This window comes from Notechis scutatus, chromosome 2, assembly GCF_049901735.1.
Source record: "Notechis scutatus isolate UNSWTSFEM ecotype Mainland chromosome 2, rNotScu1.2, whole genome shotgun sequence".
Classification (NCBI taxonomy): domain Eukaryota; kingdom Metazoa; phylum Chordata; class Lepidosauria; order Squamata; family Elapidae; genus Notechis; species Notechis scutatus.
In genome coordinates, this window is record NC_142010.1 from 17,922,618 (window position 1) to 17,933,326 (window position 10,709).

The following is a 10,709-nucleotide window of genomic DNA, read 5'->3' on the forward strand; positions in this document are numbered from 1 at the left end:
GGTGCCTCTTTACGGAGACCCCTGGGAATTTTTTAATGAACCTTGGTGAAGTCCTAAGCAGATGGGCCATCTCCTACCATGCATTCTCCTTGGTTCCTCTTAATCAGATGTTTTATTCCCTTGTTAGAAGCATGGAGGCCCAGCTTCAATGTAGGAGCTTTAGATTTGGGTGGCCGTGACCAGAGGTGGTATTCAGTAGGTTCTGACCAGTTCTGGAGAACCGGTAGCGGAAATTTTGAGTAGTTCGGAGAACTGGCAAATCCCACCTTTGACTGGAGATTTTACAGTATCCTTCCCCTGTCACGCCCACCAAGCCACGCCCACAGAACCGGTAGTCAAAAAATTTGAATTTTGAATCCCACCACTGGCCATGACTGATTTCCCCAAGACTCTACTGAACAACCAGTATGTGAGAATCTCTGCCTACATCTTAGGTTACATAACACTAGAGGTGATATATACGGCTTTTTTTTTAGACCAATGTACTGCACTATTAATTTTCATGGGATGGCTCTTTCATATTTTCTTATGCCTTAGGCTAATTTAACCATTTTTTAAAATGTAGAACTGCCTTGCTCATTGCTTTTTTTTTTTTTTTTGCCCACTGAGGAGACAGAATGGTTATTCAGTTCTCTCCTCCCACATCCAGTGAGTATTTTAGATATTATTCCTTCCCAATTTCTTCGTAGCTTTAGAAATTATATTTAGAAATTATATTTAGAAATGTGAGATTATAACTTGTTCAACCCATCAGCAGGAAGTCTGCAGGGAAGAAGGTTAAAAAAAATTAATATGGTGGCCACAATAATCTAAGCTCCACCCCATTTGTGTGTTTTTCACACATTAAAAGAAGACTTTGATCGCATGTGTTTTTGTGGGTGATGCGTATAAAAAACCAGACACCCTTGACAAATTTGAATTAAAATATTTCTTTGGACATATAAGATTAAAGTATTTCTCTAGGATTCTTCCTACTTATATACAGTTTATGAAAGTAATATTCTTAAGCTTGCTTGCACCAGTTTTATCCCTGCTCATGGTATTCTTTGTTCTTAAATCTGCATGGTATTTTTCATTTGTCTACTGTATTACTGTTTCACTGTATGCAGACTTCCTGTGTTCTCATTTAAATGTACTTTAATACTTTAAAGTTGGTTGTTATAATAAAAATTAAAAAAAAACCCTCATACTGCAAATCATATTTCTGAGGCTGCACCTCTGCCACGCTGCACCAATATCTGTTTATGCCTCCACACCCACAAGAAGAACCCAATTTTCTGCATTAAGATAAATCAGAGCTAGATTTTAAGATTAGGTTTAGCTAAATTTAAAATTCAAGCAAGGTTGACCCAGCCTGTTTTGATTCTCTATATAGACCCTCATAACTCTTCCTAGACACAGAATAGCCCTGGCAAAAACAGCAAGGATGAAATAGTTGAGATATCTGCCTTTTCCCTCCTTCTCTTGGACGGGGATCAGCTGGCATCAAAACCACCAGTGGATGTTTGGCTGGGAAGTTTGAGCAATAACAAATCTGGGCTGAAGGAAAGAACAAAGTTTTGCTTGAACTCCTAAGCTGGGACAGAGGCAAGAATTCATTATCTTGGGGGGGAAAAGAACATACAAACGCAGGATTTCAAAGTGATGCAAAAGGAATTCCTAGCTTGGCTATAGCTTCAGAAATATCATAGCTGGGCCAGAAATGAACTGGGTCAGGATAAGTGCTGCCAACTTGGGTAACCACAGAAGTCTGGAGCCATTACACAATCGTCTCTCGTCTCTTTGATCAGTAAGCCTTGATATTATTTGGTGCAATGGTTTGTGGGATCGACCTTGGGATACGGGGAGAAGAGACACAACTCAGGAAATGTCAGATAAAAAGCAATTTAGCCAGCAGCAGGGCGTGTGCAGGGCAAGCAGCTCCTAGGTTTTTGGGCTGTAAAGGAGACGGGTGAAAGGAGAGGAATATATACTTGCAAGTTTCTGTTAAAAATAGATTGCATTATATTCTGAATGTATTTTCAGACTTGCAAGATTCTATTAATGTAACCTTGCAATAAAATAGAATTAGCTCATTGGCTGTGTTTTTGTTTTTTTTTAAATCTGGCTTCTTTGCAAAGGCTAACATTCCGTGGCTAGTTGTGAAATGGACTTCTTCTGGTTAACTTAGTTTGGAATCCCAAAGGTGCTTTTTCAGGAGGCAACCGGATTTCCTTGTTGTTTTTTTCTTTGAAGATGTTTCGCTTCTCATCCAAGAAGCTTCTTCAACTCTTCAGAGCTGAAAAAGCTTCTTGAATGAGAAGCGAAAGGTCTTCAAAGAAAAAAACAAGAAAGTCCAGTTGCCTCCTGAAAAAGCACCTTTGGGACAACCATGACTTGGATGACTGAGAATCTGTACAGACTTTTAGTTTGGAATCTTTTGAAATACCCCAAAAAGCAGAAAAAAATATAAATTGCCTCAAATGTTGGATTCAATTTCTTCCTTTTTCAGCAGCTTGTGAGTCTCTCCTTGCTTTTGATGCATGGGATGTTTGTAATCCTCATCCCCCTCTTTCTGATCAGATGTCCTCAATTAACAGAACAACAAATTATATGTATGGTAAAAATGAATCTGAAAAGGACCAACTCTTTATCACAATCATAAACCAGCAGAAGGAAAAATGGGTGCAGCCATTAAAATGCATAAAGGATATATCAAAAATAAAAATAAAAATCTAAAAAAAGATGAATTAAAAACTAAAAGTATATATAAAAAGCAAGGATTGGAAAGAAGGGGTAAGAACATCAGATGGCTGTAGAGAGCATAAAAGGTTAATATGTGAGAGACTATATCAAGTTACCAAGTATGCTAATATGGTGAATTGGGTGCTCATTTATTTTTCCTTCTGACCAAACTTATCTCAGAAGCTGCCTGAACAAATCCCTACAATTTCTTTGGCAAGGTTTTTCTGAAGTGGTTTGCCATTGTCTCTTTCCAAGGGCTGAGAGAAAGTGACTGGCCCAAGGTCACCCAGCTGGCTTTGTGCCCAAAGCAGGACCAGAACACAACTCTCCCAGTTTCTAGCTTTTAACAGATTAACAGATAATCAGAGTTAGAAGGGACCTTGTAGGTCATCTAGTCCAACCCCACCGCCCAAGCAGGAGACCCTACACCATTTCTGACAGAGGGGAGTTCAATCTCTTCTTGAAAGTCTCAAGTGATGACGCTCCTACAACGTCCGAGAGCAAGCTGCTCCATTGGTTGATGGTTCTCACTGTCAGAAAGTTTCTCCTTATTTCCGGGTTAAATCTCTCCTTGTTCAGTTTCCATCCATTATTCCTTGTCTGGCCTTCGGGTGCTTTATAAAATACCTTGACCCCCTTCCTCCCTGTGGCAGCCCCTCAAATATTGGAAGACTGCTATCATGTCTCCCCTGGTCCTTCTCTTCACTAGACTAGCCATGTTCCTGTAACCGTTCTTCATATCTTTTAGTCTCCAGTCCCCTAATCATCCTGGTTGCTTTTCTCTGCAGTTTTTGATACCTTAGCCTGATACCTTTGCTTGATACCTTTGCTTGATACCTTAGCCGCTATACCAAGCTGGCTTTCTAGAGCTTCACTAACCTTTAGATCAAATTAACCTTTGATAACCTTTATCAATTTTATGTAGCCATCTATCTCACCACTAGCGACTCCTGATGGGAGATAAAATTGGGATAAAATTATGGGTTGTCTTTTTAAAGTTATCACAGTGGGATAAAACAGCAGCAATATTTTAAAAAACCCTACAGATACAAAACATGAAAAATCCATGTTAAAATAACTATGGAAAATAGGTGCTCCCATAAAAGTATGTGATTTAACTGAAAAGTAATGTGCTAAATGTTTAAGGTATAAATGAATATTAATATTAATGAATAGATTTGTATTGGTATTGATAATATTGTATAATTTTAGAATGTACCAGACAGAATCCCAATGTAAGCTATGTATTCTATATTAAGTATTATAAATATAGGGGAAAGAGATAAAGGCATCATACTCCAATTAGTGTACAGGAGAAGTTTTCTTCAAAGAAGAGAGATAAATGGATAGCTGGAAATAGAACAGACAAAGAATAATAAATATCATGATTCGAATTGAGAGGAGATAAATAAAATAAAATTAAGAAAATTTAAAAGAAAGGAGAAGCTATATAGAAAATTGAAAATGCTAATAAGACATGGAATGGTATGTAAAATGAATATGAATTTGAATTTGTGTCTGTACCAAGAGTTTTAACCCGGGACTAAGCAACTTTCAGAAAAGAGGTTTTTTTTATGTTTCTACGTTTTGTGTTTCTGTGTGTTTATGTTTTGTATGTCTTTAAAAATTAATAAAATTTGTTAAAAAAAGAAAAAAGAAAAATCCATGTTAATAAATATCATATAAGTATGATAGTTCCAATCCGAAGTCTGAACATCTCTCTCTGTGCAACGAAGCAAAAATTAAAAATAGACAACCCACAATTTATACCACAAGGCATTCTCCAAGAGAAAGTACCAAGAATACAAACTGGGTTTGACTTTCCAACTGATGACTTTGGAGAATTCTGTGTAAAGAAGGAATATTAGTAACCTTGCAAATTTCAGACAATTTCGATAAACCTTCACCCCCAATTCTCTGTCAGGATTTGGAGCTGTCTGTTGCTCAGAATGAAATTATAAAGACTAGATCCTAGTTTAATAGAAAGCTTGAGGAATGTACTATCAGTTAGCAGAACCTTGTATTGTATCCCTATTTGGAGGGATTAGTCTTACTCTGAGAAACTCCATGTTACTTAACCCCGATAACAGAGTTTATAATTTTAGAAGCATAGAAGTTAATTTATGAGGCCTTCAAAACCTGGGACCTGAGCTTGTTCCTTTTAAAATAACCCTCCTTTTGCATCCCTGGGTGGTTTGATGTCACCTGTTCCTGTCACTCCAAATACCCCTTTGCCCTCTTCCTGTTGACATCTCTCCAGTTATTTAATGTCTTCCTGTCTTGACCAAACAAAGCTGGACCCTTTTAGATATTATTCACCGTCATGAACCTTTTTGCTCTCAGCTCCCTCCTCAGAATAGTTGGACGGCTCAGATTTCATTTAGTCGCTTAATTTCTTTGGGAGCATCAGAACGGACTACACCGCCTTGGTTTGAAGAACAGGAAGACCTGAGGTGAGGAGAGCAAAAAAAACAAACAAAAACCAGGCAAATCGGAGATCTGGAATGAGATTAATGTCAGGAATGTCAGGAAGAATTTGCAAAGGCTGGGAGGTTCTTGAGATATGACTTTTGATTTTTGTCAAAAATTTATAATCAGAGAAGGGTTTTAGCAGGGATTAGATGGTGTCGGGGCTAAGAGATAAAATAAGAAATCAGAAACCCCTTGGTGGAGAGATTTTAAGTGATCCAACTCCTGTGGAAACATTTCTTTCATAAAAAGGACACCATTCTGTTGTTTACCCAATTCTACGTTGGAGTGATAACAGGTACCTGAAATATTTGGAACATTTGAGAGGTCTGTAAAAATTTGTTACGTTGCAAAAGGAATATATTTGGAATATTATTCCAACAGAAGTGGGCAGAGCCAAGAAATAATTCTTTTTTTAAATTGCATTTGAATCGTGTTTTGGGTAGATCTATAAAATTTTTGTTCTATAAAATGAGCTAATTGGTTACATAATATACATTAGATTCCAGTCAATGAACTGCAGAGCCCCAAAGTCATGGTCATAAATTAAGATCAGTTTTACAAGTACACCATTATTACTGTATTAAATGATTCTAAATAATCCTACAGCTGAGATACCAGAGAGAAAAACAACCAAGCAGATACAATTCACTCTATACTGGAAAGAGAGACTAAAACAGAAAAGTTATATAATATCATGAAGGCAAAAATGTTGAGTGAGACATCATTATTTTCTAAAGCACATAGACTATTAGAACACCAATATCTCTAAATTTTAGGACAATTGTCTTTGGAACCAGCTAAGTTCACAGCACTTGAGAGAAGCTAAGATCACTTACAGCTGGGGTATCAAACTCACATCGTCATGGTGGTGTCACATGACGTATCGGGACTTTTTCCCTCTTCGGTAAACCGGGCATGGGCGTGGCCAATGCATGATGCATCCAGCCTGCGGACCAGGAGTTTGACAGCCCTGACCTATAGTTTAGGGTTAGGGTCATAAATACATGCTAGTTGCCAAGTGTCCAAATTTTGATCATGTGACCCTGGGGGGATGCTGCAACAGTCCGTCAATGTGAAAAATGCTCATAAATCACTTTTTTTCATTTGAACTGTCACTAATTATATGGTTTGTAAGTCGAGATCTACCTGTATCTCCCAACCTTGGTAATTTCTAGGTAGGTTGAATTCAATTCCCAGAATTCCCCAGCTAGCATGGCCATTGCTGAGAATTCTGGGAGTTAAAGTCCACACACCTGGAAATTGCCAGGGTTGGCAAATATTACCTTAGAGCATTGTTTGCAAAAAAAAAAAAAAAAATTCAAATCTGTGAACTTTGGTCAATAGAATGATTGAACTGAGAATGATGGGGTTAGAGATGATCACAAGAGCCAACTAGTCCAACTCTCTGCAGTGGCCTTTCTCCTTCACTCAGGCAACACTGATGTCACAAAGAAAGATTCCTTCATGGAAACTCCTCCTTGAAACTCTTAAGAGATTTGCAGGAGCTGAAAAGCTGGCTTGAGGAACCCCAAATTTCTCTTTCTGAGAGGCAAGAAAGGGGCTGGAAGAGCTCACGAGGGTCTGATGCTGGTGCCGTTTTTGTTTTCATTTGTTAAAGGTAGTTTGGGAGGGGAAACATAAATGATCTTTATACAAAGCTTAGCTAGAGGAGATGGTGTGGAAAGAATATTTTTCTTGCTGTTCTCTGAGCTTGATTGTTTTCTTGCAGGTGTTTCATTACCCAAACTAAGTGACATCGTAAGTGCTTACTAGCAAATTTTATTACTAGGTAATGAAACATCTAGTACCGTGATGGCGAACCTATGCCACATATGCTGGAAGTGGCATGCACAGCGATCTCTCTGGGCACGCCAGCTGTCGCCTGTTGTTTTTCCGAGTTCTGGCACATGTATGTGTGCCTGCCAGCTGATCTTCGTGCACATGGGAGCACCAGAAACTGGAAGATCAGCTCCCCAGCATGCACTGGCCAGCTGGTCTTTGCGCACGCATGTGCATTAGAAACCGGAAGACTAGGTGGCTGCCATGCATGCATGTGCCAGGAAGTTAAGCTTCTGGTTTCATGTGCTTCCATGCGTGCGCACCAGAGAGCTGCTCTTCCGGTTTCCGGCACGCACGTGCCCACTTCCATTTCAGCGCTCAGTGCCGAAAAGGTTCACCACCACTGATCTAGTAGTTTCCTTACTAGTTTCACTAGGTAATAAAACTTCTGCAAGAAAACAAACAAGCTCTAAAGAGCACCAAGACTCTCTTGTTTCAACTCTGAGCTACAACTACTCTCCTTTATTAGAATAACTTTCTTTTGCCTCAATCAGGAGAAAGGACTTTGTATTATGATATTTGTTATCACTGACTGGGGAGTTTGCCCATGACATTGGACCATGATACGTTCATTAAGAGTTTGACTCGGTGTGTGGTTCAGGTTCAGTTCTTGTGGCTTATTGAACAAATCAGGATTAGGCAAACAGTGACTTCATGTAATGCATACATTGAATCCATGCATAAATTGCATTTCTTGGTTGATGGGCCTGCTTATTCTTCCATTCAGAGGCATCCATGGAAGTAAGCATTTACAAAATGGCCGGCACGGCATCACTACAAGAGCCTCTCTCTTTTGTGCATGCAACAAAGTGAACATATGTGCAAAAAGGACAGAGCTTGTGTTGTGGGGTTGCATGTCCATCTACTTACCTGTAGCCGTTATAACCAGGACTTCATTTTGAAGGGGGATGCTGGCAATGATTACTAGCCAGCTATCTCTGGCTTCCCATTTGTTAAGTACAGGTAATTCCTCAACTTAGCAAACCTTTGAAGTTACAATGGTTCCCAGATAAAGCTACATGACTTGGATTTGAAGTTCCAATGGCCTATACCACCCTTGCAGTCACACAATTGTATATACGGAGCCCCAGCAGCTGGCTTCCATTTACAACTGTTTGCATTCAATAGTCGTATCATCCCATGTTACAACGGTTTCGCTGAAAACGGGCATTTACTGGCAGTTTTCGGCAAAACCAATCTACAGCAAGCAATGGACTCTCTTTACAATGATGACATTCATCTTATGACCACCACCCAAAAAAAAAGATCATAAAAACATTAAGATCATAATGGCAAGCTCCATTACAGCCATAAATCAAGGGTGAATTGATGATCTTTCTTAACCGAGCTTTAATGTTGGGGGAAATGTTTTTGAGAGCTGAACTGTTTTTTTGGGTTTTTTTCCGAGAAGGATCCATATATCCTCTATAGGTGGCTCAGTGGCTAAGATGCTGAGTGTGTCGATCAGAAAGGTTGGCAGTTTGGTGGTTCGAATCCCTACCGCCGTGTAACGGAGTGAGCTCCCGTTACTTGTCCCAGCTTCTGCCAACCTAGCAGTTCAAAAGCATGTAAAAATGCAAATAGAAAAACAGGGACCACTTTGGTGGAAAGGTAACAGTGTTCCATGCGCCTTCAGTGTTTAGTCATGCCAGCCACATGACCACGAAGATGCCTTCGGACAGCGCTGGCTCTTCAGCTTTGTAATAGAGATGAGCACCGACCCCTTGAGCCGGAAACGACTAGCACATATGTGCAAGGGGAACCTCTACATATACCCTCTGGCATTTGTAGGATACAGGAAAGAGAGACAATTCACAAACGTTTTTGGGGAGGGCATCATTTTTGTGAGGCTGAGAGAACCAAGGAGAAGCAGCAAAATCAGAGCAAAGCAAACCAGGAACAGCTGCTTTCTGGACTCTGAGAAGCGAGGAGTTAAGTTGTTAGGATATTCTGGCAGAAGACAAGTACTGTATATCAGCTATTGTTAAATGCTAGCATTCTAGGAAAAACAGACTGGTAAGGCAATTAGCCGAAACAAACACATACTTGTATATTGCCGGCATCTCCAATGGAGCTTGCCGATAACTAATAGCTAAGAATACAATCATAATTTAAGCATATGGTTTTTGAAAGATAAGCAGGGAGTGATCCTTGTTAACAGTTGATGCAGAAGCTCGACATGCAAAACCCAGTGAAACATTTTGGGGCAGGCTTGTAGGTAAATCTCTTGTATATCTTTCCTGGTTTATCTTTCTTAGCAGACCTTGTTAGCATTTAGTAGAAAGCTACATAACCACAAGTAAAGTAGAAAATATATGCATATACACACATGCATAAGACTAACACTTGTGCATGTGTATATAAGTATATATATAGAGAGATGTACTAACACTGGAACTATAATGTTCATCTCAGATCTCTGACTATACGGGTAAGTCAATGTAGAATTTTGGTGTGGATTGTATTGTATTTAAGGGTTAAGACTTACACAAAGACGTAAGGAATGAAGGCAAATATACGTGTCCCAGGATAACATTGCAGGATCCAATCTGGGTCACCAGGACCAAAGGTTTTGTCTTCCAAGCTTTTGGACTCGTGCTGGATCTCATCTTCAGGGGACTTCTCTCTAGCAGAGTGTGTGATGTGGGACTTACTGGCATGTGGTATTCCAACTTGCTGATCACTATTTTAAATATTATCTCCCCATTTTACTTTCATGCAGTGCTTGTCATTCTGGTTGTCACCGTTTTAATACAGAAAAATTACCAGTACATATATAAGATAATCTTTATTGTTACTTTTTTCTGTGAACACACTGGCACACATTAAAAAATGAAATATTGATGCCTACTCTCAAAAGAATACACACACACACACATACACATATACATACATACACACGTGTGTGTGTGTGTTGTGTATGCATGTATATATGTGTATGTATGTATATGTGTATGTATACATATATGTACACTCACTTACTTGCACATACATATACATTTACTATATGTACATACACACACATACATACATATACCGTTACAAATACACACAAATCACAATCCATTTTGAATACATAGCTGAAAAAAGACAAGGTTGATATTTTATGGTATAAAGCTATTACAGAATCTAGTTGTTCTGCTTCAGATGCTGCGAAGCCTCCTCCCAGAAGGTAACAAAAAATAATTGTTTAATGTATGATTGTTATCCTAAGCAGCAGAAATCACTCCTGATGGCTTCTGATAAAAAATGATCTGTTGGTTAGATCTATAATCTGACATTAGAACAGGAATGAGCAACTATGGCAAATATATGACCTGTGTGGACTTCCACTCCCAGAATTCTTGAGCAGCCATGTTGGCTGAGGAATTCTGGGAGTGGAAGTCCACAGGTCATAAAGTTGCCATAGTTACCCACACTGTATTAGAAAGAACACAAAAAGGGGCCTAAGCCAATTTTACAATATACTGTATATGAATGCATTATAACTTTTCCTGAATCCACATTTCTGTTGTTTTCTTCCTTAGGGAACCAGGAGATAGGATCACATCTTCAAACCGTTCTACAGGGGAAGCAGTTTGTTTGATCAGTTTGACCAACTGTTAACATCCAACCACTCCATCTTCTCAAACATGCACCAGCCAATCCTTGGAGGATGAAGTAAAAGATAAAGT

General features: G+C 39.1%; 1 long non-coding RNA gene across 1 annotated transcript; it reads left to right on the plus strand.

Annotated features, from left to right (window-relative positions):
• Positions 1-5,072: 5,072 nt before the first annotated feature.
• LOC148131854 (uncharacterized) lies at positions 5,073-10,654 on the plus strand. The gene is made up of 3 exons (XR_015747425.1): positions 5,073-5,177; positions 5,446-5,491; positions 10,563-10,654. It is a non-coding gene; the product is annotated as an uncharacterized LOC148131854 (long non-coding RNA).
• Positions 10,655-10,709: the final 55 nt, after the last annotated feature.